The sequence below is a fragment of the Oncorhynchus keta genome, chromosome 14, assembly GCF_023373465.1.
Source record: "Oncorhynchus keta strain PuntledgeMale-10-30-2019 chromosome 14, Oket_V2, whole genome shotgun sequence".
Taxonomy (NCBI): Eukaryota; Metazoa; Chordata; class Actinopteri; order Salmoniformes; family Salmonidae; genus Oncorhynchus; species Oncorhynchus keta.
Window position 1 is genome coordinate 34,414,300 of NC_068434.1, and position 24,197 is coordinate 34,438,496.

The 24,197-nt window shown below is 42.6% G+C and overlaps 1 protein-coding gene across 2 annotated transcripts in view; it reads right to left on the bottom strand.

Moving 5' to 3' along the window:
• LOC118393278 (coronin-1C-A) overlaps nucleotides 1–24,197 on the bottom strand; it is a 67,024-nt gene that overhangs the window by 39,094 nt on the left and 3,733 nt on the right. The window contains exon 1 of one of the 2 annotated variants that reach the window (XM_035785813.2): nucleotides 16,688–16,856. The exons of the other annotated variant lie outside the window; for it this stretch is intronic. The gene's annotated coding sequence lies outside the window, so the exon portion shown is untranslated. Of the gene's footprint in view, nucleotides 1–16,687; nucleotides 16,857–24,197 lie in introns of those variants that run through there. 2 annotated transcript variants of the gene reach the window in all.

Sequence of the window (24,197 nt, forward strand, 5' to 3'; positions counted from 1 at the left end):
TTCCGAATGGATAAAGACCCATTGAAAAAAAATGTAGAATAGGATCACGCACTACTCAAAGAAAATGTAGAAAACATAAAACAAACGTCAAATACCGTCATAAATTTGAAAAATACCATATGATATTTTGGCCATATCGCCCAGCCCTACCTTACGCTCAATAACAGGTTGTGCCACCTTTAGCTGCAACAACCAAATGCTTCCTGTAGTTGTTGATCAGTCTCACATTGCTGTGGAGGAATTTTGGCCCACTCTTGCATGCAGAACTGTTCTCACTTAGCGACATGTGGGTTTTCAAGCATGAACTTCTAGTTTCAAGTTCTGCCACAACATCTCATTTGGGATCGGAGTGGAGGAAATGTGATGGTTTGAGGACACTTTGCTGCCTCAGGATCTGGATGACTTGTCTGAATAAAAGGAACAATTCAGCTCTGTATCAGAGAATTCTACAGGAGAACGTCAGGCCATCGCTGAGTGAAAGCAGTTCTCCATGTAGAGAGTAAAGGTGGTCTAGAGTTATTTATTTTCTTGTTGCACATGTAACATGCTGGTAGAAATTCAATAATGAGTCTTGTTCGTGAATAAACAGTTATTTTTGAACAGATCTTTTCAATGAACTTTGGGAATTGAATCACATCGGTGAAAGAGACGTTCACATTTGGCTCCCTGATTTACATACAGCTACTAGTGTTTTTGTGGCTCAAAATAACAAATTACCTGCAGATAAATAAAAACAAATCTAAAGAGCGTGAATCCTTTTTGCAGAAATCAATAGCGGGGAGAGTGCGTCATTCTGCTCCACACTTTTGCAGGCGATATAATAATTTATCCAAGTAAAAATGTATTTGAATGTGGATTTCACAATCTAATTTAATGGTAGACCACTTTTGGGGCTTTACATTAGAGATTAGCACATTTTCCTTGGTTCTAGATTGATTTTAAGCATTTTGAACGAGGAGCCATTTGGGATCCTAATGAGCCGGCTCTTTTAGGTGAACGAAGGCTCACCAAAGACTAGGAAAGCCCATCACTAATTGCGATACCAGGTACCGCTGGCAGCATTTTAGCCACAGGCTTATGTACCTAGCTGTCTAGTCTGTTTTATATACTGAACAAACATATGAACGCAACATGTAAATTGTTGGTCCCATGTTTCATGAACTGAAATAAAAGATAAGACATTTTTCATAGGCACAAAAAGGGTGCACTAAGGAGTATTTCTGTCAGTATTAAAGCCCTTTTGTGGGGAAAAACTCATTCTGATTGGCTGCACCCCTGGCTCCCCAGTGGCTGCACCCCTGGCCAGTCATGAGAAATCCATAGATGAGGACATAATTCATGGATTTCTATTGACGGAATTCCTTACATGAACTGTTACTCAGTGAAATCTTTGAAATTTTTGCCTTTATATTTTTGTTCAGTGTAAATGTGCAATGGGCATAAAATAAGCATTTGTATAAGAAATTGCCAACGTTCTCATTCATGTAGATGGTTCAGCTGAAATTCTCACCAAGTAAATAAATCTTTTAGCAGATGAGGGAGCTTTGGAAAACACACCTTTTCAAAAGTCAAAAATGAGCTGCCAATAAGCAGTAGCCTCCAAAAGCGTGACGATAACCTATTACCAGGCAAAAGTAACTGGGCCACTTTGTCTTAGTTTTTTAACTAGGCCTACAGTTCCTTTTGAAACAGATAAGAGAATGCTGCCATCATTCCATCAGACTGCAAAGAAAACAAAACCCCCTGCTTGCAGACAGGTGTGATACTGCAGTGTGGATCTGTTCTCCTGGTTGCTGATTAGATTAAGCCATCGTTGACATTCATCAATTTAAAATCACCTCTACACCCGATTTGGCAACTAAACACGGACTTAACTTCAACAGATCAAATACGGTGTTGGTGAGGCAACCAGGTAAGGGAGGAGAAACTAGGTCCTACACGATAGAGCCAAATCACTTCTCCGGGACATCTGTAACTTCTACATCTTTGTAGTTTTAGTTGAATAGCCTTCGGAGGATGAGTCTCTCACTTAACTGACCTCCCTGAACTTCAGATCTGTGTAGTCTAGCTTTGATCTGCTGATATGATACAAGACTGCCTGGCAGCACCAGGCTATCTACAATTCACACACTTTACTACCCATTCCCATTCTAATTGTCTTATGAAGAAGGGCATGTGGTGGTGTCTGTCAGGCAGGAAGTTATTTATGTGGATGGGAGTGGCACACAGTGACAGGCAGATATGCAACACTACTCCACTGATAATAACCCTTGTGGAATACAAGCCCAGATCCTGGTGTAGGTTAGGTTAGACTTAACCTCCCATCACCAGCCTCAACATGTTAGAGGCATTCAGGCACACAACTCACGTATGCCTCCCCCATGCTGGAGCTAAAGGAAGGAAGAACCTTGGCAGCAGGGCAACCAACAGTGGAAACATTCACAAATCAACCACCATTTCCTCTTGTCCAATCCCTCGTCCACAGAGTCATAACCAACCCAAACAGAAGCACCTTCTCCTGTTGATCCCTTGATCCCCTCTTCTCATGCTTAAGGCTCAGCCGAGGCCACCCCTGTAGGGAATAGTACGTTAAAGATACTTTCCGATACTTTTGTATACTTTTTAGCCAGTAGTTCTGAAAGTAGAGCCCACGAGCCAAAAGTGTGCACCACGTCATTGCACGCTCTCTGGCACTGTGTGATTCTTATTATCTGTCACTCAAATGTTGAGGGGCTGAAGCTCTTTGACTAAACTAAATTGCTAGGTGGCTGGCCCACGTCAGGGTAAATGTAGGGGGGGCTGCACAGCTTCCAGAAAACAGTCGCCTTTAAAGTAGGGATTTTGTGGCTAATTGAGGTAAGGCAGTAATTCTGCTCATAGATTAGCCATGCATGAACTAAACATTGATACATCCAGCCCAAAGTTGAAGGTTAAAACATTTTTTAAACTTAGTACGTCACCAAAGGCACCAGAGCATGTCTAACAGTAACATACACAAAACAAACCCGTTGAGTGTGTGCGTTCTGAGACTGAGAAGAGCAAGGACTACGCTATGAGGAGGGTTATCATGTATGGATAACATGATGCTTATTCAGCTTTTTCCACACCAAACTCTGTATAAAGTGATGCCATAGCTGTATGGAACAATATGGCCACAACACAACACTTTGGCTAACGCTTCAAGATTTGTTCCATGCTCCTCTGTCTTTTCACACAATATGATTGTGTGCTGCTGATATATGAACTGATTGAGTGAAAGAGAAAAAGAAAACAGGTAATGTAAACAATCAAGCGTATTGTCCTGCCAAAAGCATAAACACACTGTAGTGAGTGAGATAGGACAGGCATTAAGCCAACTGGGAGCTTTAGGGAATTACCACAGAATTTAGACATTTGGACAGAAACTTGGGAGAGAAAAAAATGCCTCAAATGTCCTTAATGACGCTTGAGGTTTTGGCATGGCGGCCTGCGTAGTTTGAGCCCTCTTGGTGTGGTCTGAAGGTTGCCTAATACCCATCAGCTTTAGGTGAAGTCACAGCGGGCAGTTTTCCCCTTTTTCACACCATCATGCCGATCTAGACCATACTGTACTAGCGCAGTAGGCCTACAGCTCTTCGAACCAAGCTGAGGACATACAAGACCCCAGTCTCGTATGTCCTCATTATCCAAGACTGAGGGAACACAGAGTGGAAACAGCCTGCTTACAGCTGCCCAGTACAGAGCATTGCAAAAACCTGTATGAGTTTCCATCAAGCTGCCTGAACCTGCAGATTCCATACGGACAGCTTGCGATCCAATGCAGATCACACACACTCCAACTCCAGAAATAACACTATCTTAAGAAGGTATGATAAAGGAAGACATGTAGACGCCAGACATTTTAGTCCTCTATGGTGCCAAGTTGTCAGTGTGGTAGAAATTGTGCACAAAACAGCTTTATTCAGGAACAAACCGTGGTGTCCATGTTTAATAGGAAGGAAATACTCATTCAGGGCCACTCCAAGTGTTCAATTAAAGCCACTCTCCTCATACCGGGTCTGATGGCACCATATGGTCCTTTGGCTGAAGGAAGCCAACTCTAGAATGGGGAGGCAATCACTGACTGGCAGTCCACTGTGAACAGCAGAGCTCACCAGGGTCCTGGCTCAGTCAGAGCAGAGCCTGGTTGTTCCCCAGAATGTGTGAGGGACCATGGCTAATTATCACAGTAAACCAAAATCAGTCTCGTTAGAGCGCATAGTGGGTACATTTGATACCTGTTCCATTACGACAGAAGTAGGGTTAAATAAATAACGTCAACAGGGTTCCTCTCCGTCAGCAGTGATTCATCTGCTGCTAACAGACAACACTTTCCAGGTCTACTACACATCATCCACAGATGGATGAGTAGGATGAAACGATGCATGGATAATGAGCGTTTTATTCAACCATGCTGGTCATTTATGAACATTTGAACATCTTGGCCACGTTCTGTTATAATCTCCACCCGGCACAGCCAGAAGAGGACTGGCCACCCCACATATGCTGTCTCTAATTCTCTCTTTCTTTCTCTCTCGGAGGACCTGAGCCCTAGGACCGTGCCCCAGGACTACCTGACATGATGGCTCCTTGCTGTCCCCAGTCCACCTGACTGTGCTGCTGCTCCAATTTCAACTGTTCTGCCTTATTATTATTCGACCATGCTGGTCATTTATGAACATTTGAACATCTTGGTCATGTTCTGTTATAATCTCTACCCGGCACAGCCAGAAGAGGACTGGCCACCCCACATAGCCCGGTTCCTCTCTAGGTTTCTTCCTAGGTTTTGGCCTTTCTAGGGAGTTTTTCCTAGCCACCGTGCTTTTACACCTGCATTGTTTGCTGTTTGGGGTTTTAGGCTGGGTTTCTGTACAGCACTTTGAGATATCAGCTGATGTACGAAGGGCTATATAAATAAATTTGATTTGATTTGTTCCTGCAGTGACAGGACCTCCACCAGCAGAGCAGCCCCAGCTACCCTCCTGCTCATCACAGGCCTTGTCTGTCCAACGCAATGAACCATAGACCCCCCTTATAGTCAGACAAACATCCTGCTGTTCTAGTTTGGTCTCCACACTGGTCTGCCTGACCTGAATGCATAATGACCACAATCTCCATCCCTGGCGAGGAGCAATTCACGCTGGGACATTCTGCTATGCGTTACGGCCCCTGCATCAGGGGTCAATGCAGGGCCATGGATAGAGATATTGGCAGTTGGCAGATATGCTGCGAGCTCGCTGAGGCTGGGACATCTTTGACTGAGACCGCAAGAGTGGAAAAGCGTTTTCTCAGTTCAGTAAGGACGTGCTTGACAGGCTGGCTCTGTTTGGCCAAATTAACCAGTTGTCAGTTTTAGCCTAATTTGTGAGTCAGCCATCCCTATAGTTGAGACTGGACACCCTGCCAAGTCACAGCAAGGTCTCCAGGCCATGTTTACAAACACTGAGACGCTGCTTAGCAACATCAGTAAAGTACCAGCCAAGGAATGTTTAAAAACGTAACATTTATGAGAGAAGGTGCAGCCATAGACAAACAGCACAGTGAATTAAATCCTATGTCCATGAGTAGTATTTGAAGGCAAGCTGCTGTCAGATCAGTTCTGTTTAACAGGTATTATATCACAGAGCGGAATGCCCAACTTCATGCCATGAATTAGGCCACACACAGATAACACTTTTCTCCAAACAAAGACAGGGAACGTTTTGATAAAAGGCTATTTGACCTCTAAAAAGAAGGAAAGAGAAGTTGTTTCATGGCATGATGCAAACTTCTCCACATGTAAAAGAAAACATTGAAGGGGCTACATTAGGCTACTGCTATGAGGCCAACAGAGAGCCGGACTGGCAGTAGATTGATGTGATATTCAGTACCAGTCAAAAGTTTGGACACACCTACTCATTAAAGGGTTTTTATTTATTTTTACCATTTTCTACATTATATAATAGTGACGACTTAAACACATTTGGAATCATGTAGTCACCCAAAAAGTGTTAAGCAAATCAAAATATATTTTATATTTGAAATTCTTCAAATAGCCACCCTTTGCCTTGATGATAGCTTGGCATTCTCTCAACCAGCTTCAAGAGGAATGCTTTTCCAACAGTCTTGAAGGAGTTCCAACATACACAAAGCACTTGTTGGCTGCTTTTCCATTACTCTGGGGTCCAACTCATCTCAATTTGGTTGAGGACAGGGGATTGTGGAGCCCAGGTCATCTGATGCAGCACTCCATCACTCTCCTTCTTGGTCAAATACCCCTTACAAAGCCTGGAGGTGTGTTGGGTCATTGTTCTGTTGAAAAACAAAATGATAGTGGGACTAAGACCAAACTAGATAGGATGGTGTATCGCTGCAGAATGCTGTGGTAGCCATGCTGGTTAAGTGTGCCTTGAATTCTAAATAAATCAGACAGTGTCACCAGCAAAGCACACCCACACCATAACACCACCATTATTGGTGTTCTTTAGTAGTGGTTTATTTGCAGCAATTCGACCATGAAGGCCTGATTCACACAGTCTTCTCTGAACAGTTGAGACGTGTGTTACTTGAAGTCTGAAGCATTTATTAGCTATTTCTGAGGCTGGTAACTCTGGGTCTTCCATTCCTGTGGCGGTCCTCATGAGAGCCAGGGTCATCGTCATACTAGATGGTTTTTGCGACTGCACATGAATACGAAAATTTTCCGTATTGACTGAACTTCATGTCATAAAGTAATGGACTGTATTTTCTCTTTGCTTATTTCAGCTGTTCTTGCCATAATATGGACTTGGTCTGTTACCAAATAGGGCTGTTCTGTATACACCCCTACATCGTCACAACACAACTGATTGGCTCAAACGCATTAAGGAGGAAAGAAATTCCACAAATGAACATTTAAGGCACACTAGGATTTTACAACTGTGGTATGTGACAGTGATAGCAGAGTGGGCGGGGGAGGTTAGGTGTGTAACAGAGCTCGGTCAGACAGTCTTGCATGACGGAGCACCGTAGCCTGGCTATCCTCTACAAGAGGATATCACATACTTCCTGCTCCACATAGCATCCTCAGTCACCACTGGTGGTGGATAGATTAAATCAACCAGTTTCCAGGCTGGACCTGCACTACTGTATTCAGTCCTCAAGGGGTCTCATCTGAATGCATATGTCAAGGTTATCAAATACAATAGAGCACCAACATGAGTAGAGGTACTGGTGCTTGATCGGTTAAAATGATCCTTTGGAATTTTGGCAATGAGGCCCTAAACTTCCTCATACTGGACAGACAAAAGTGGCAGCCACGAGTTCATCGGACTCTGTGGAAGTAGATAAAGAGCCTCATTGCCAAAATCCCACATTATCCCTCTAAAGGTTAGCCAGGGCTGGGTTCTCTGATAGCGATGGAACATAGGCTTACGAGTGTTTAATTGGATGCATCGTTCCAACAATGGCCAAATATAACATGTTTCCCAAAACACCGACACACCTTCGCTAAGTGCGTCGTTGAAGTATGTGTCAATACTGATAGGATTGAAAGACAGAAAGCTGATCCGAGTGCAGCGCTATTAAAATCTAGCCTTAACATTATAACTATTCCACAATACTGATGACAGATCAGCTCCAAGCTGGATCAAGCTAACTAGTGGCTTGAGCCGGCCAGTCTGGGCCTCATCTGCCTAGTAACCCCACCAGCGGGGCGACAGAGGGTTGTTACCAATCCGAGTCTCAGCCATGCGTCACTGTTCCTGAGGGTGCCTTGTCATTCCCTCTACTGTCTCCTGGGTCATGTGGTTCACTGATCGTAGGACAGGCCAGTCAGATCACGGAGATGTCAGATATCTCTCAACTTCAAGTGATGTTGAGAGACCGAAAGGAGGACCACCAAGGATCACGCCATGGCTTTGACTGCCACTGATAGGCCAGGACCCTCAGCCTGAGGAAATGACTAGCAGGAAATGGAACCAGTGTGACTTTTTTGAATCCTTCTCTGCATACCACTACTTCAGCCTATTCCCCCTTTCCTTGAGAGCACAGATAGTTAGAGGACTCCACTCCCCTCTACCAAACATTCAAAGTGGAGTGCTGGGGAGTGGGGACTGCTGCCTTCTATTAAACCAAGGCACATTGTTATGCTCTGACATAAGGCTGGGAAGCAGTTACTGAAAAGAGGTGAAGAGTCAAAAAGAGGAGCACGAGACCTTGTAGTTGCTCGGAGGGAACGCCTTTTATTTCCCTTGCAGCTCAGTCACAATCTAACACCATACATGGTTATGTTCATGCATTACAATTAGGCCTACTACTACAGGTTGTTTTCTGCATAGAAATTTTTGGGCAGGCAGCCTGTTGTCCGAACAGTAAAACTAATTTGTGATGGAAAAGTTTAAACTTAAGACTAAAACCAGACAGATGTAGAAAATATAAAATGGACCCATTTATTTTTGAAATAAGATCTTTGAGAACTAAGCCACCAAAATAAAAGACAGACAAGAATTTAAAATCGCTATATAAAAAACAAAAATTACTATGTTTGAGTCACTCAGATCACATACGGCATGGCATAATGTATTATTGCAGGAAATAGGCTTTAAAACGGCTACATTGTCACTGCGGCTAACAGGAGTGACAAACAGTGATTGCACCATTGGCCACGACCATAGTCACACCCACCACCTAAGCCCCATTTTGATGCAGAAGAAAACCCTGTTCTAACAGCATGGTTACCTCATTCCGTCTACAGCTATCAGTGCCAAAACTGGTTTGTCAATAAGAAGCCTACAACGCTAATACTGCCCCACCCAGACAATGTTCCACAGGGATCGCTGCAAAACAATACAAACAAGGAAATAGAGACATTATCAGGCTGGGGGAAAGGTTGGTTTACTGTTCAATCTGAATCCTGAGTAAAAGGAAATTGTACACAGACATGGAAATGAGGAGGAAGGGCCATATCCTGTTTGATCCCAATCCCCCCCACCCACACTGACAGATCAGGTCAGCATCCTCTCTGCTTTAAAGTCCCAGCATGTCTCTCCCTCTCTACATGTGAGAGCCACTGACAATATAAGAGAAATGGCATATATTATTATTATTATAGAAGGGACTTTAAAAAGTACATGGTACAGTACATGGGGTATTGATTGCCAGGAGGTCAACCAAAGCCAAGGTGAACAATGTCAATCCAAATAGATTTCACCATTTTCTTTCAACATACCCTCACTACATAGTGGTTACTTGGGAACCAGACCGGTGCTGATGTTATCAAGCACTCAATTTCATAGCTCACTGCAGGGATCACCAGCAAGATTTGACCAGGAAATCCCAACAACACACACAGGCTCTATGTGAAGAAGAGAGGAGTAAAGTCAGCCAAGGAAAGAGACCAGAATTAGAAAAGGACCAAATATGATGGAACCACTTCATAACACACAGCATCAAAATTGGAATCTGTTCAATCACTAGGCTATATTCACATCACAGGTTGGTACGGATTCAAACTCAAGAGAGAAAAACTTGCCAAAAGTGGCCAATAAAATAGGGCACAGAAAAAGAGGAAGAAAAGGAGCAATGACCATGTTTTTCAAACACCTGACATGTCAGAATTTAACCAGGACTGTGTGTGTTCTTTACAAGTTATGAAATATGTTCCATTTGGTCATTTTGTCAATTGAAAGCTATTTGCCCAGAGGATACTAGTGATTTACAAAGTTATGCAGAGAGAGCTTATTTTGTTGACAGATACAAGGCCTCGCGTCCTCAACTGACAGGACGAGCTAAACGGCTATGACATGAAGGAAAGCAAAGCCACAACCTATTTGATGATGAAATGCATAATAAATACACCACATGCTATATCTGTATGGTATTGGTTTGCCATCTGTTTGTCAGTGAGTGCACATTAACCTCTTGAACCTCTGGGGGCAGTATTTCATTTTTGGATTAAAAACGTTCCCGTTTTAAACAAGATATACTGTCACAAAAAGATGCTCGTCTATGCATATAATTGACAGCTTTGGAAAGAAAACACTGACGTTTCCAAAACTGCAAAGATATTGTCTGTGAGTGCCACAGAACTAATGCTACAGGCGAAACCAAGACGAAATTTCATACAGGAAGTGAGCCAGATTTGAGGCGCTGTGTTCCAATGTCTCCTTATATGGCTGTGAATGCGCAAGGAATGAGCCTACACTTTATGTCGTTTCCCCAAGGTGTTTGCAGCATTGTGACGTATTTGTAGGCATATCATTGGAAAATTGACCATAAGAGACTACATTTACCAGGTGTGCGCTCTGTGTCCTCCGTCGAAACTATTGTGTAATCTCCAGGTGCGTGCATTTTTCCATTTTGAACAGAGGAGAAACCAAACTGCCACGAGTGACTTATCATCGAATAGATATGTGAAAAACACCTTGAGGATTGATTCTAAACAACATTTGGCATGTTTCTGTCAATATTACGGAGTTAATTTGGAAAAAAGTTTGCGTTGTAATGACTGAATTTTCGGGGGTTTTTCTTAGCCAAACGTGATGAACAAAACGGAGCGATTTCTCCTACACAAATAATATTTTTGGAAAAACTGAACATTTGCTATCTAACAGAGTCTCCTCATTGAAAACATCCGAAGTTCTAAGGTAAATTATTTTATTTGAATGCTTTTCTTTTTTTTGTGAAAATGTTGCCTGCTGAATGCTAGGCTGAATGCTATGCTAGCTATCAATACTCTTACACAAATGTTTGTGTAGCTATGGTTGAAAAGCATTTTTTTGAAAATCTGGAATGACAGTGTTGTTAACAAAAGGCTAAGCTTGTGAGCCAATATATTTATTTCATTTCATTTGCGATTTTCATGAATAGTTAACGTTGCGTTATGGTAATGAGCTTGAGGCTATAATTACGCTCCCGGATACGGGATTGCTCGTTGCTCTCTAATTAAATAACATACCAACAATTAACCACATAGCCACCACACTGGAGTGGCCCCTCTCTTGCCACAGAGTCTGCCATCCATGTTGTCCCAAGGCTTTTCTTTCTGTACCATCACCTCAATGCTCTCCATGTACTTTTGCCACGCAGAACGCAGGGAGAGATACCAAACATGAAATCCCTTTCCTGTAACCAAAGCCAAAGTGAACCACTGTAATCCAATTCCATCTACATTCCACCGCTTTTCTTAAATGAGATACGGTGCTGCTTTTTCACCCCTCTCTGCCCCTGGGTGACCATGTGGCCTGTGCTCTGCTTGTTGTAAAATACCATGCGGGTACAATGTCTGCAGTGCAGTTCAACGGAATGTTTAATTTGACAAAACATGGGACTGGGAGGACAAAGGCAAGAATAATGTATCCTGCAAAATAGAGACAAAGCCAGTGCAAAAAGACGAGACACTGGAACTGATCCACTCATCTCCCTACCTATCTAGGCTTGGACGAGTCAGACATTTCAAACAATGTTCAAATGGCACATCAAATGTCAAGTAAGGACAAGGCAGCATTCGCCATTTCACCTTGATTTTTCAAACTGGAACGTCAGGATCCGTTACAGGATCTTGCCAGGGTCTAGCCTAAACTATAACAATGAAAGATGTAAAATGTCTCAAATGAAGGCCGTCGTCTAAGCATGCACTAATCCCATTTCATTCCAAGACATGAGAGCCCACGCCACCAATCCTATAAAGCTACTTAAATCAGGACAGGCTTTAGACAGACCACCTAGGCCTAGGTTAAATGTTACCATCACAGCACAGGATTTAAAGGTGCAAGGTTCTGTTGTGTTACATCCACCAAGACAATGAACCCAATTAAATGAGGTAAAAAAATAAAAAATAAAAACTGTGGGCAATAGTTGTGATGAAACAATTATTTTTGACCAGAAGACTACATCACAGAAATCATGCTGAATTGTGTGCTCATCCAATCCTTGCATGATGCTGGTCACTTACCAAGTAAGTCACATCTACAGTGCATCCAGAAAGTATTCACACCCCTTGACTTTTCCCACACGTGTTAGGTGGGACTCAAATGCATTTGTCATTTTTTTGTCAACGATCTATACATAATACTCTAGGTCAAAGTGAAAAACATTCCTACCCTAACCATTGATTACAAGTATTCAACATGTTAGAATCATCTTTGGCAGCAATTACAGCTGTGTGTCTTTCAAGGTAAGTCTTTAAGAGCTTTGCACACCTGGATTGGACAATATTTGCATTATTATTTTTTAAATTCTTCAAGTCCTGTCAAGTTGCTTGTTGATCATTGCTAGACAGCCATTTAAGTCTCGCCATAGATTTAAGCAGATTTATTTCAAAACAATAACTAGGCCACCCAGGAACTTTCAACATCATCTTGGTAAGGTTATTGCCCTGCTGAAAGGTGAATGGCTGCCAGTGTTTGTTGGAAAGCAGAGAACAAGGTTTGGTCTGTGCTTAGCTCTATTCAGTTTTAACTCCCTTGGGGATGATAGGCATACCCATAACATGATGCAGCCACCACCATGCGTATAAATATGAAGAGCGGTACTCAGAGATGTGTTGGATGTTCCCCAAAAATTACACTTCGTATTCAGGGCATAGTTGATTTCTTTGCCACATGATTTGCAGTTTTACTTATTGCAAACATTAATATTTGTATTCTGTACAGGCTTCCTTTTCACTCTCATTTAGGTTAGTATTTTGGAGTAACTACAATGTTGTTGATCCATCCTAAGTTTCTCTCCAATCACAGCCTTTATACTATGTAACCGTTTTAAAAACACCATGGGCCTCATGGTGAAATCCTTGAGCTGTTTCCTTCCTCTCTGGCAACCGAGTTAGGAAGGACACCTGTATCTTTGTAGTGACTGGGTGTATTGCTACACCACCCAAAGTGTAATTAATAACTTCACCATGCTCAAAAGTCTATTCAATGTCTGCCCTTCTTTGCGAGGTATTCGAAAACCTCCCTGGTCTTTGTGGTTGAATCTGTGTTTGAAATTCACTGATAAACTGAGGGACCTTAAAGATAATTGCATGTGTAGGGTACAGAAATTAGGCTTTGGTTCAAAACTCCATCCTACTTATTCCAACTAAAGAAAAATGTATTCTTAACATATTTAGGTGTTGAATACTTAACATTGCAGCTTTTCATTTTTAATTGTAAAAACATAATTCCACTTTTACATTATGGGGTATTGTGTGAAGTACAGTGACAAAACATCCATTTTAAATTCAGGCAGTAAAAACAAAATGTGGAAAAGGTCAGGGAGTGTGAATACTTTAGGAAGGCACTGTAGTTACAGACACATCACATGCTATCTTGCCATCACCCTCAAGTTCAACAAATCTCAGCAGGTTTGGCAGCACACAGAAGAGGGCAGAGGAAATGCAGCGGACAAAAAGACCATTATGCTGCGTTTAGATGAGGGATGCAAAAACCATCATACCAGTCGGTATAGCGGGATAAGAAAGCAAGACAGAGGGTGACGCCAAAAGCAAGCCAGCACAACTGTATGCATTGCTATGGTGATTTCAGTAAACAAACAGTGCAAATCAACATCCAGTAGAAAACAACGTTATGGCAGATGGCAAAAGTTGAAATATTTGAACTGGCGGCAAGTCCCATCTACCGTGCCGGCTGATGGCATTTACCATGTGCACTCATGAAAACAATGACATCTGGTTCGCCGTCCATCTCATACCATCTAAAAACGCAGCATTAAACTTGGCGTCCCACAAAAGAGGATACTATTGGCAAGACGCCAAAATCCTTTCCATGATGGGTCATGTTTACAGCACCAAGGTCCAAGTGCCTAAACAAACAAAGAGACAGTCTTCATCCTATTTTAAGCACTTATGTAAAACTCCTGCTGGCTATGCTGTTAATCACTGGATGGAATACATTTATCATGCACCTGTGTGAGGGTTAGGAGTTATAAAAATTGTCATAGTGCATCATGACTGAATCAGTAATGGTGTTGGGTGTGATAATCCCATCTTTGAATCTTTAGTAACATTGTGTACAAAATCTCTGAAAGTCAGATCTAAACAAACCCTATGTCTTTAAAAATCATATTTGTACTTTAAATCCATGATTAAACCACGTTTTGTCTGTTATGCTTTTTTAAAATGTGTTTTTTTTTTTACAAGTTGCCTAGTCTGTTTATTTGAACAAGTGTTACTTCTGTATATAAAACATGCCCGTTTGGTTTAAAAAACATCTGAATATAATAAATCTGTGTTAGTCTACAAATAAACAACCAGCAAGATGATGATTTGACACCTCCAAAGGGCAGAAAGAAATTGGCTGAATAAACCACCAAAAGTAATGTGTAGGGCTGTATGCTTAATTAGTTGCTTATGTGTACTCCCAATCGTTATCAAACTCCTATTTAAAGTTTAATCATTTAATTTTCCTGTAGAGTTGTCGTCTCAGGAGGAAGGCATAACCTCGTCACCTTGGTGATGTGGACTCAGATGCACCTTGCACAGAGAACCTGACTCTGACTTAATGTAGAACATGTTAACAGAGGTTTACATTCTAAATTACCAATAGACAGAATTGCTGCCTGAAAAGGTGTGCTCTTGTTGTGTTCTCGTGAATTTCTTAAGGACCTTCATCTTGGAATCCATTCATACAAATGCGGATGGAGAAGAGGGGTGGGCGACATTGAGTCCTCTCTCCACGAATCCCAAACCACCCCCACCAAATCTCTCAGAGGGCCCTTCGTTGTCACGTGTTGCTGACTGAACTCACAGGGTGGTGACTTCCAAAGAGTGGCAAGGGGATCAATAAACCAATCAACTTCGGGACACATCGTGACTTGAATGGTGCAATTAATGTTCCACTTTTAATTAAAATGTTATACTTTTATTATTTAACAAATGCATGTGACATTACTAGGCACGCCTCTCCATTCTTTTGTATCAAATTGCTTCAAATCCAACCACATCGCAGTGCATGTCGGGATAGCACTTAGCTCTGAAGCCTACAGCCTTGATGGCTTGGCGGAATTATAACCCTCGATAATGTTCACTCACTCAGCTTTGGGACACTTGTGCATTATGGTGGAGGCGCACATGAATGCGCAAATGGAAGGGCAAGGGAGTGATTTGGGATTCAGTACCTCTCTCCCTGCTGCATCCTCTGTAGCCTAACACTTCCTTGCATCTCACACTTAATTTCCCTCTGCATTCTGACCCACTTCCTCTCCCAGCAGAGCTATAGGAGGCAGGGGAGAGACTAAGGAAACGACGGTGTGATCTGAGGGGCCAGCCAGCCCGAGGTTGATGTGTCCTGACATCCAGACCAAACATGACTGTGGTGTTAACATGCGCCCCTCAGGTCCGACTGACAGCTAGCAATGGCCAGTCCTGCACCCACGACTCACACTCAATCTCTCCAATGGAAGGGAACTCCCAAGCTACTTACGAACAAAACTATTTGAATAAAAGTGTGTTGAGGGGGAACAAGGCTAATCATTTATAGGCAAGTCACTTTGTTCTGAAAACCAAAATCCAGTAAAAATCTAAATGGCCTGTCAAAAGGTCAAAATGCTACTTAGCAGACTGAAAAGTGTAAAAGCTGATAAAAGCTATGGCTGTTCAACACATCTAGCCAAGTCACACAAGTAGGTTGGCATTATACATGGCCATTCATGGTGACCCATCACCGTGCGCCCGATGCTGCGAGAAGGTAAGCAATAGAGGAATGTTTATGGGGATACAAAAATACAGATAAAATCATAACGTCTTTATAGCCTCACTAAACTATATCTTCATCCACTTAATTTGACCCAATCGATCGTTGAAACATAGCTGTGTCTGTAGCGCAGCTATGCTTTGCCTTGACCCCCCCCCTTCCCTTTTGCTGAGTATTATTCAGCTGCAAGTAACGTTAGACTTGCTAGTACATTATTCCTTCTCCCTTGGTCTTCCTGACTACACCAAACAAATTAGAATTACAGAATATTATTTTTCCAGACATAACATAAGACAAGTCTCATCTCAAGAAAGCTCCGTCAGAATTAAACGTAACGTTATTAGCCTATTCCTCGAACTATTTAAAATAAAGTGGTGCAATCATTGCAACTATGTTCTTAAAAAAAAGAACGACACTTCTGCGGGAACAATGCGCTTCCGTCAGGGAATTATTGTATCGGTGGACAAAAATACTTTGATTTGATTGTACTCAATTGTTACAAACACACCCAAATGACATTGCGTGCTGAACGCTGAATGAAGCTTTCTGAATCAATACTTTCCAGTTACCTAAATATTCTCTAATTTCGTTCAGTTTGACGCTAAATTACATTACCGTCTTCATCCTCTTTTTTAGTGGAATCGCAGGTTAGTTTGGTTCATCAGATACGATGACGTTGTCGTGGCTAATATACCCCACCCCAACTGGCTGCTGGACTGGCCATTCATTCCGCATGGAGGCTACCATAAATATTAGGGAAACAAGGTAGCTAACTTGCAGACGTCACCTAACTTAGCTAGGTAGCAAACTCATTGACGTTGAAAACGTGGCGATCCTAATTCAGCTAGCCAATGTTAACTGTACTAGCTAGCTAACGTTAGCTTTCTTAACTGAACCCAAGCAATTGCCTCGCTAACGTCACTGAACTAAAGCGTAGACGGCACACTTGAATACAATCAACCAAGCAGGAATGTCGCTAACTGTGTGTACAATATTAGTAAACATAAAGCAACAAGACGTACCTTCCAGATCAAAGTAAAAAAAAAAATATCCCTGACTGTTGAATTATCTTAAATAAGACTCCCGACGTTTATCCAGCTGAAGCCGCTGACAACTCGCCTAGTGCTCTCTTTTCCCCTGTCACTGCTGCACCGTATACAACGCCCGCCCCCTGTCCCCGCCTCAGTTATGGCTTGCCCAGGCATTTTTGGACAAGAGCACCCAGTGGTGTCATAATACCCATAAAACCTAGCGGTCAAACTGGAAATAGGGCCAACCTTAGAGAATTTTAGGAACACCTAACACAAGGTCTGTGATTCGTGTAAGCTTACACTGGCATGACGTTTTTGATAACAATATAAAATCTCTCTCGGACAAGGTGACTTTCATCAATATATTCAGCTCTTTTTATTCTCAGATTTGACAATTAGTATCGAAGTAGACCTCATGCAAACTCCTGCACGTCATCTCTAGCCGACACCTTTGCTAAGTGGTAGTGTCAATTTAAAACTTGCACAAGCCAGTTAAATAATTGTCCATGTAAAGAAATATAACAACATTCATTATTACATTTAGTTATTAGATAGTTGATCCAGAGACTCTTACATTTGCCTCAATTCGCCAGTCTCGTCCAGATCAAAATGACAAATGTAGTTCTTTATGCAGCAAATTATCATTTCACTTTTGGAGGGTAAATACAGGCAAATAAATTGAAGTCACTTTGTCCTAAAAGATACACAGTTATCAAAACGTCACTCCAGTGTAAGCCTCCAGTTAACACAGCCCTTATTTTAAGTGTTAATAAATTCCCCCATGGGAAAAATGTTTGGTGTAAAAACAATTGGAACTATTTCCTTGTTTGACTGCTATGTTTTATGGGTATTCTGACTCATACTGTGGTACTCTATAGGTGAGCAACAGCCAAAGCCACCAATCATTGTTAGAGCTGGGTCTGGTATAATTAAGCAGTAAGGCCGGAGGGGGTGTGGTATATTGGCCATATATCACAAACCCCCAAGGTGCCTTATTGCTATTATAAACTGTTTACCGACGTAATTAGAGCAGTAAAAATAAATTGTCATACCCGTGGTATACCGTCTGATATACCACGGCTCGAACCACCCAGTTTACAATACAGCATACTGTATATTGTTTCAGTGTGATCAATTTTAACGGCTGCAAAAATCAGAAACTTGTGGAGCAAAAACCATTGACATAATCCCCCTCTATCTTTTCTTTTAATGGCAGACGTTAAACAATTTGAAGGCATGGGAGTGGTTGGTGAACTGCAGCTATGCAAATGTCATCCAGACACATGGTGTGGTGTGTTACTATAACTGCTACCTCTGCAGCTGTTGACAAAATATTATTTCAGGTATTTTAGCTATTAGATTTAATAGATCATGAATTGAAGATCGAAATTGGGGAGAAAAAAAAGTTGTCAATTGTTTATTTATTTAAATAATGGACCTCATGACTTTTTTTTTCTAATTGCCACAAGATGGCATCATTTTACAAAACCACATTTAGCAGAATAAGCCACATTCTACAAGTATTACAAATAGCAGCTTAATCCTATCAGCACACCAAATGTTTACCCGAGCCACATTGTTTAGGGCCACTAGATGAAGGTAGATCTGTGGGTATTGGGATACATTGCATCACTAAGTAAAAAACATGTAAACAAATGATTTATATACAGTACCAGTTAAGAGTTTGGACACACCTGCTCATTCAAGGATGTCTTTCTTTTACTATTTTCTACATTGAAGAATAATAGTGAATACATCAAAATTATGAAATAACACACATAGAAAGTGTAAAACAAATCAATGTTTAACATTTGAGATTCTTCAAAGTAGCCACCCTTTGCTTTGATGACAGCTTTGCACAATCTTGGCATTCTCTCAACCAGCTTCATGAAGTAGACATCTGGAATGTATTTCAAGTAACAGGTGTGCCTTGTTAAAAGTTAACTTGTGGAATGTCTTTCCTTAATGCATTTGAGCCAATCAGTGGTATACAGAAGATAGGGCTATTTCATCAAATAGAAAGTCCATATTATGGCAAGAACAGCTCAAATAAGCAAAGAGAAACAACAGTCCATCATTACTTTAAGACATGAAGATCAGTCAATAGGGAACATTTCTAGAACTTTTAAAGTTTCTTCAAATGCAGTCGCAAAAGCCATCAAGTGCTATGATGAAACTGGCTCTCATGAGTACCGCCACAGAAAAGGAAGACCCAGAGTTACCTCTGCTGCAGAGGATACGTTCATTAGAGTTACCAGCCTCAGAAATTGCAGCCCAAATAAATGCTTCAGAGTACAAGTAACAGACATCTCTACATCAACTGTTCAGAAGAGACAGCGTGAAATAAGATGGCACAGACAAAGACGGCTGCCTCGCTTCTAGGGCGGCAGGGTAGCCTAGTGGTTAGAGCGTTGGACTATAAACCAAAAGGTTGCAAGTTCAAACCCACAAGGTACAAATCTGTCGTTCTGCCCCTGAACAGGCAGTTAACCCACCGTCATTAAGAATGTGTTCTTAACGGACTTGCCTGGTTAAATCAAATTTAAAAAATAGTCCTTAGCAAACTTTGCAGAATTTAGTTTTTTTTATGTATTATTTCTTACATTGTCACGCACACGTCTTGCTTCCAGACAAACTTTCTTCGCCTGCTTTGAGGATAATACAGTGCCACCGACGCGACCCACTAACAGGGACTCTCCTTCTCTGTGGCCGACACAAGTAAGACATTTATTTTTACCCCCTTTTCTCCACAATTTCGTGGTATCCAATTGTTAGTAATTACTATCTTGTGTCATCGCTACAACTCCGGTACGGGCTCGGCAGAGATGAGATGCGTCCTCCGAAACACAACCCAACCAAGCCGCACTGCATCTTACCCGGAAGCCAGCCGCACCAATGTGTCGGAGGAAACACCGTGCAACCTTGGTTAGCGTGCACTGCGCCCGGCCCGCCACAGGAGTCAATGGTCTACCTTCCGGCCAAACCCTTCCTAACCCGGTCGAGGCTAGGCCAATTGTGCATCGCCCCACAGATCTCCCGTTCGCGGCCGGCTGCGACCGAGCCTGGGCGCGAACCCAGAGTCTCTGGTGGCACAGCTAGCGCTGCGATGCCCTAGACCACTGCGCCACCCGGGAGGGCGGGTAAGACATTCAAACGTGTTAACCCTCGCAAGGCTGCCGGTGCAGACGGCGTCCCTAGCCGTGTCCTCAGAGTATGCACAGACCAGCTGGCTGGTGTGTTTACGGACATATTCAATCAATCCCTATCCCAGTCTGCTGTCCACACATGCTTGAAGATGGCCGCCATTGTTCCTATACCCAAGAAGGCAAAAGTAACTGAACTAAATTACTATTGCCCCGTAGCACTCATTTCTGTCATCATGAAGAGCTTTGAGAGACTAGTCAAGGATCATATCACCTTACCGGTCACCCTAGACCCACGTAAATTTGCAATTCCAATGGGTCAAAGGTTGACATACACTAAGTTGACTGTGCCTTTAAACAGCTTGGAAAATTCTCGAAAATGATGTAATGGCTTTAGAAGCTTCTGATAGGCTAGGAAGGAGACGCGTTCGGTCTCCTAGAGATGAGCGTACTGTGGTGCGAAAGGTGCAAGTCAATCCCAGAACAGCAAAGGACCTTGTGAAGATGCTGGAGGAAACAGATACAAAAGTATCCATATCCACAGTAAAACTAGTCCTATATCGACATAACCTGAAAGGCCACTCGGCAAGGAAAAAGCCACTGCTCCAAACCGCTATAAAAAGCCAGACTACGGTTTGCAACTGCACATGGGGACAAAGATCGTACTTTATGGAGAAAGGTCCTCTGGTCTGATGAAACGAAAATAGAACTGTTTGGCCATAATGACCATTGTTATGTTTGGAGGAAAAAGGGGGAGGCTTGCAAGCCGAAGAACACCATCTCAACCGTGAAGCACGAGGGTGGCAGCGTCATGTTGTGGGGGTGCATTGCTGCAGGAGGGACTGGTGCACTTCACAAAATAGATGGCTTCATGAGGGAGGAAAATTCTGTGGTTATATTGAAGCAATATCTCAAGACATCAGTCAGGAAGTTAGCTTGGTCACAAATGGGTCTTCGAAATGAACAATGAAACCTAGCATACAAAGTCAAGGTTTTGGAGTGGCCATCACAAAGCCCTAACCTCAACCCTATATAAAATTTGTGGGCATAACTGAAAAGGCGTGTGTGAGCAAGGAGGCCTAGAAACCTGACTCAGTTACACCAGCTCTGTCAGGAGAAATGGGCCAAAATTCTGGTAAAACCTTGGATCATTGCTATTCTAACTTTCGCGACGCAAATAAGGCCCTCTCCCGCCCTCCTTTCGGAAAAGCTGACCACGACTCCATTTTGTTGCTCCCTGGCTACAGACAGAAGCTAAAACAAGAAGCTCCCACGCTGAGGTCTGTTCAACGCTGTTCCGACCAATCTGATTCCAAGCTCCAAGACTGATTCCATCACGTGGACTGGGATATGTTCCGCATTGAGACGAACAACAACATTGACGAATATGCTGATTCGGTGTGCAAGTACATTAGAACGTGCATTGAAGATGTCGTTCCCATAGCAACGAATAAAACATTCCCAAACCAGAAACCGTGGATTGATGGCAGCATTCGCGTGAAACTGAAAGCGCGAACCACTGCTTTTAAATCAGGAAACATGACCTAATACAAACAGTGTAACTTTTTTGCCCGCTTTGAAGACAATACAGTGCCACTGACACGGCCCGCTAACAAAACATGCGGACAAACATTTAAACGTGTTAACTCTCGCAAGGCTGCAGGCCCAGACGGCATCCCCAGCCGCGCCCTCAGAGCATGCGCAGAACAGCTGGCTGGTGTGTTTATGGACATATTTAATCAATCCCTATCCCAGTCTGTTGTTCCCACATGCTTCAAGAGGGCCACCATTGTTCCTGTTCCCAAGAAAGCTAAGGTAACTGAGCTAAACGACTACAGCCCCGTAGCACTCACTTCCGTCATCATGAAGTGCTTTGAGAGACTAGTCAAGGACCATATCACCTCCACCCTACCTGACACCCTAGACCCACTCCAATTTGGTTACCGCCTAGATAGGTCCACAGACGATGCAATTTCAACCACACTGCCCTAACCCATCTGGACAAGAGGAATACCTATGTGAGAATGCTGTTCATCGACTACAGCTCAGCATTTAACACCATAGTACCCTCCAAACTCGTCATCAAGCTCGAGACCCTGGGTGTCGACCCCGCCCTGTGCAACTGGGTACTGGACTTCCTGACGGGCCGCCCCCAGGTGGTGAGGGTAGGTAACAACATCTCCACCCCGCTGATCCTCAACACTGGGGCCCCACAAGGGTGCGTTCTGAGCCCTCTCCTGTACTCCCTGTTCACCCACGACTGCGTGGCCACGCACGACTCCAACTCAATCATCAAGTTTGCGGACGACACTACAGTGGTAGGCTGATTACCAACAACGACGAGACGGCCTACAGGGAGGAGGTGAGGGCCCTCGTAGTGTGGTGTCAGGAAAATAACCTCACACTCAACATCAACAAAACTAAGGAGATGATTGTGGACTTCAGGAAACAGCAGAGGGAGCACCCCCCTATCCACATCGATGGGACAGTAGTGGAGAGGGTAGTAAGTTTTAAGTTCCTCGGCGTACACATCACAGACAAACTGAATTGGTCCACCCACACAGACAGCATCGTGAAGAAGGCGCAGTAACGCCTCTTCAACCTCAGGAGGCTGAAGAAATTAGGCTTGTCACCAAAAGCACTCACAAACCTCAACAGATGCACAATCGAGAGCATCCTGTCGGGCTGTATCACCGCCTGGTACGGCAGCTGCTCCGCCCACAACCGTAAGGCTCTCCAGAGGGGAAGTGAGGTCTGCACAACGCATCACCGGGGGCAAACCACCTGTCCTCCAGGACACCTACACCACCCGATGTCACAGGAAGGCCATAAAGATCATCAAGGACAACAACCACCCGAGCCACTGCCTGTTCACCCCACTATCATCGAGAAGGCGAGGTCAGTACAGGTGCATCAAAGCAGGGACCAAGAGACTGAAAAACAGCTTCTATCTCAAGGCCATCAGACTGTTAAACAGCCACCACTAACATTGAGTGGCTGCTGCCAACACACTGACTCAACTCCAGCCACTTTAATAACGGGAATTGATGGAAATTGATGTAAAATATATCACTAGCCACTTTAAACAATGCTACTTAATATAATGTTTACATACCCTACATTAGTCATCTCATATGTATATACTGTACTCGATACCATCTACTGCATCTTGCCTATGCCGTTCTGTACCATCACTCATTCATATACCTTTATGTACATATTCTTTATCCCTTTACACTTGTGTGTATAAGGTAGTAGTTTTGGAATTGTTAGGTTAGATTACTCGTTGGTTATTACTGCATTGTCGGAACTAGAAGCACAAGCATTTCGCTACACTCGCATTAACATCTGCTAACCATGTGTATGTAACAAATAACATTTGATTTGATTTTGAAATTCACCCACTTATTGTGGGAGAAGCTTGTGGAAGGCTACCTGAAACGTTTGACCCAAGTTAAACTATTTAAAAAGGCAATGCTACCAAGTACTTACTGAGTGTATGTAAACTTCTGACCCACAGGGAATGTGATGAAAGCAATAAAAGCTGAAATAAATCATTCTCTCTACTATTATTCTGACATTTTGCAGTCTTAAAATAAAGTGTTGATTCTAACTTACCTATGACAGGGAATTTCTACTAGGATTAAATGTCAGGAATTATGAAAAACTGAGTTTAAATGTATTTGGCTATAGTGTATGTAAACTTCCAACTTCAACTGTATATGGGAACTCCTTCAAGACGGTTGGAAAAGCATTCCTCATGAAGCTGGTTGAGAGAATGCCAAGCTGTGTGCAAAGCTGTCAAGGCAAAGGGTGGCTACTTTAAAATCTATTTTGATTTGTGCAACTATTTTTTGGTTAGTACATGATTCCATGTGTTATTTCATAACTTTGATGTTTTCACTATTGTTCTACAATGTAGAAAATATAGGTTTTTTTTGAAACCCTTGAATGAGTAGGTGTGTCCAAACCTTTGACTGGTACTGTATATATTAGACTTATGGATCAGAAAAGCCTGTGGTTACCAAATGCTTTCAGCATAGAAATCGTTCAAATATATATTGGTGTAAAGTACTTAAGTAGTACTTTAAAGTAATTTCACCTAAGTCATTTTTTGGGATATCTGTACTTGACTATTTATACACTGTTCAAAAAAAAGGGAACACTTAAACAACACAATGTAACTCCAAGTCAATCACACTTCTGTGAAATCAAACTGTCCACTTAGGAAGCAACACTGATTGACAATAAATTTCACATGCTGTTGTGCAAATGGAATAGACAACAGGTGGAAATTATAGGCAATTAGCAAGACACCCCCAATAAAGGAGTGGTTCTGCAGGTGGTGAACACAGACC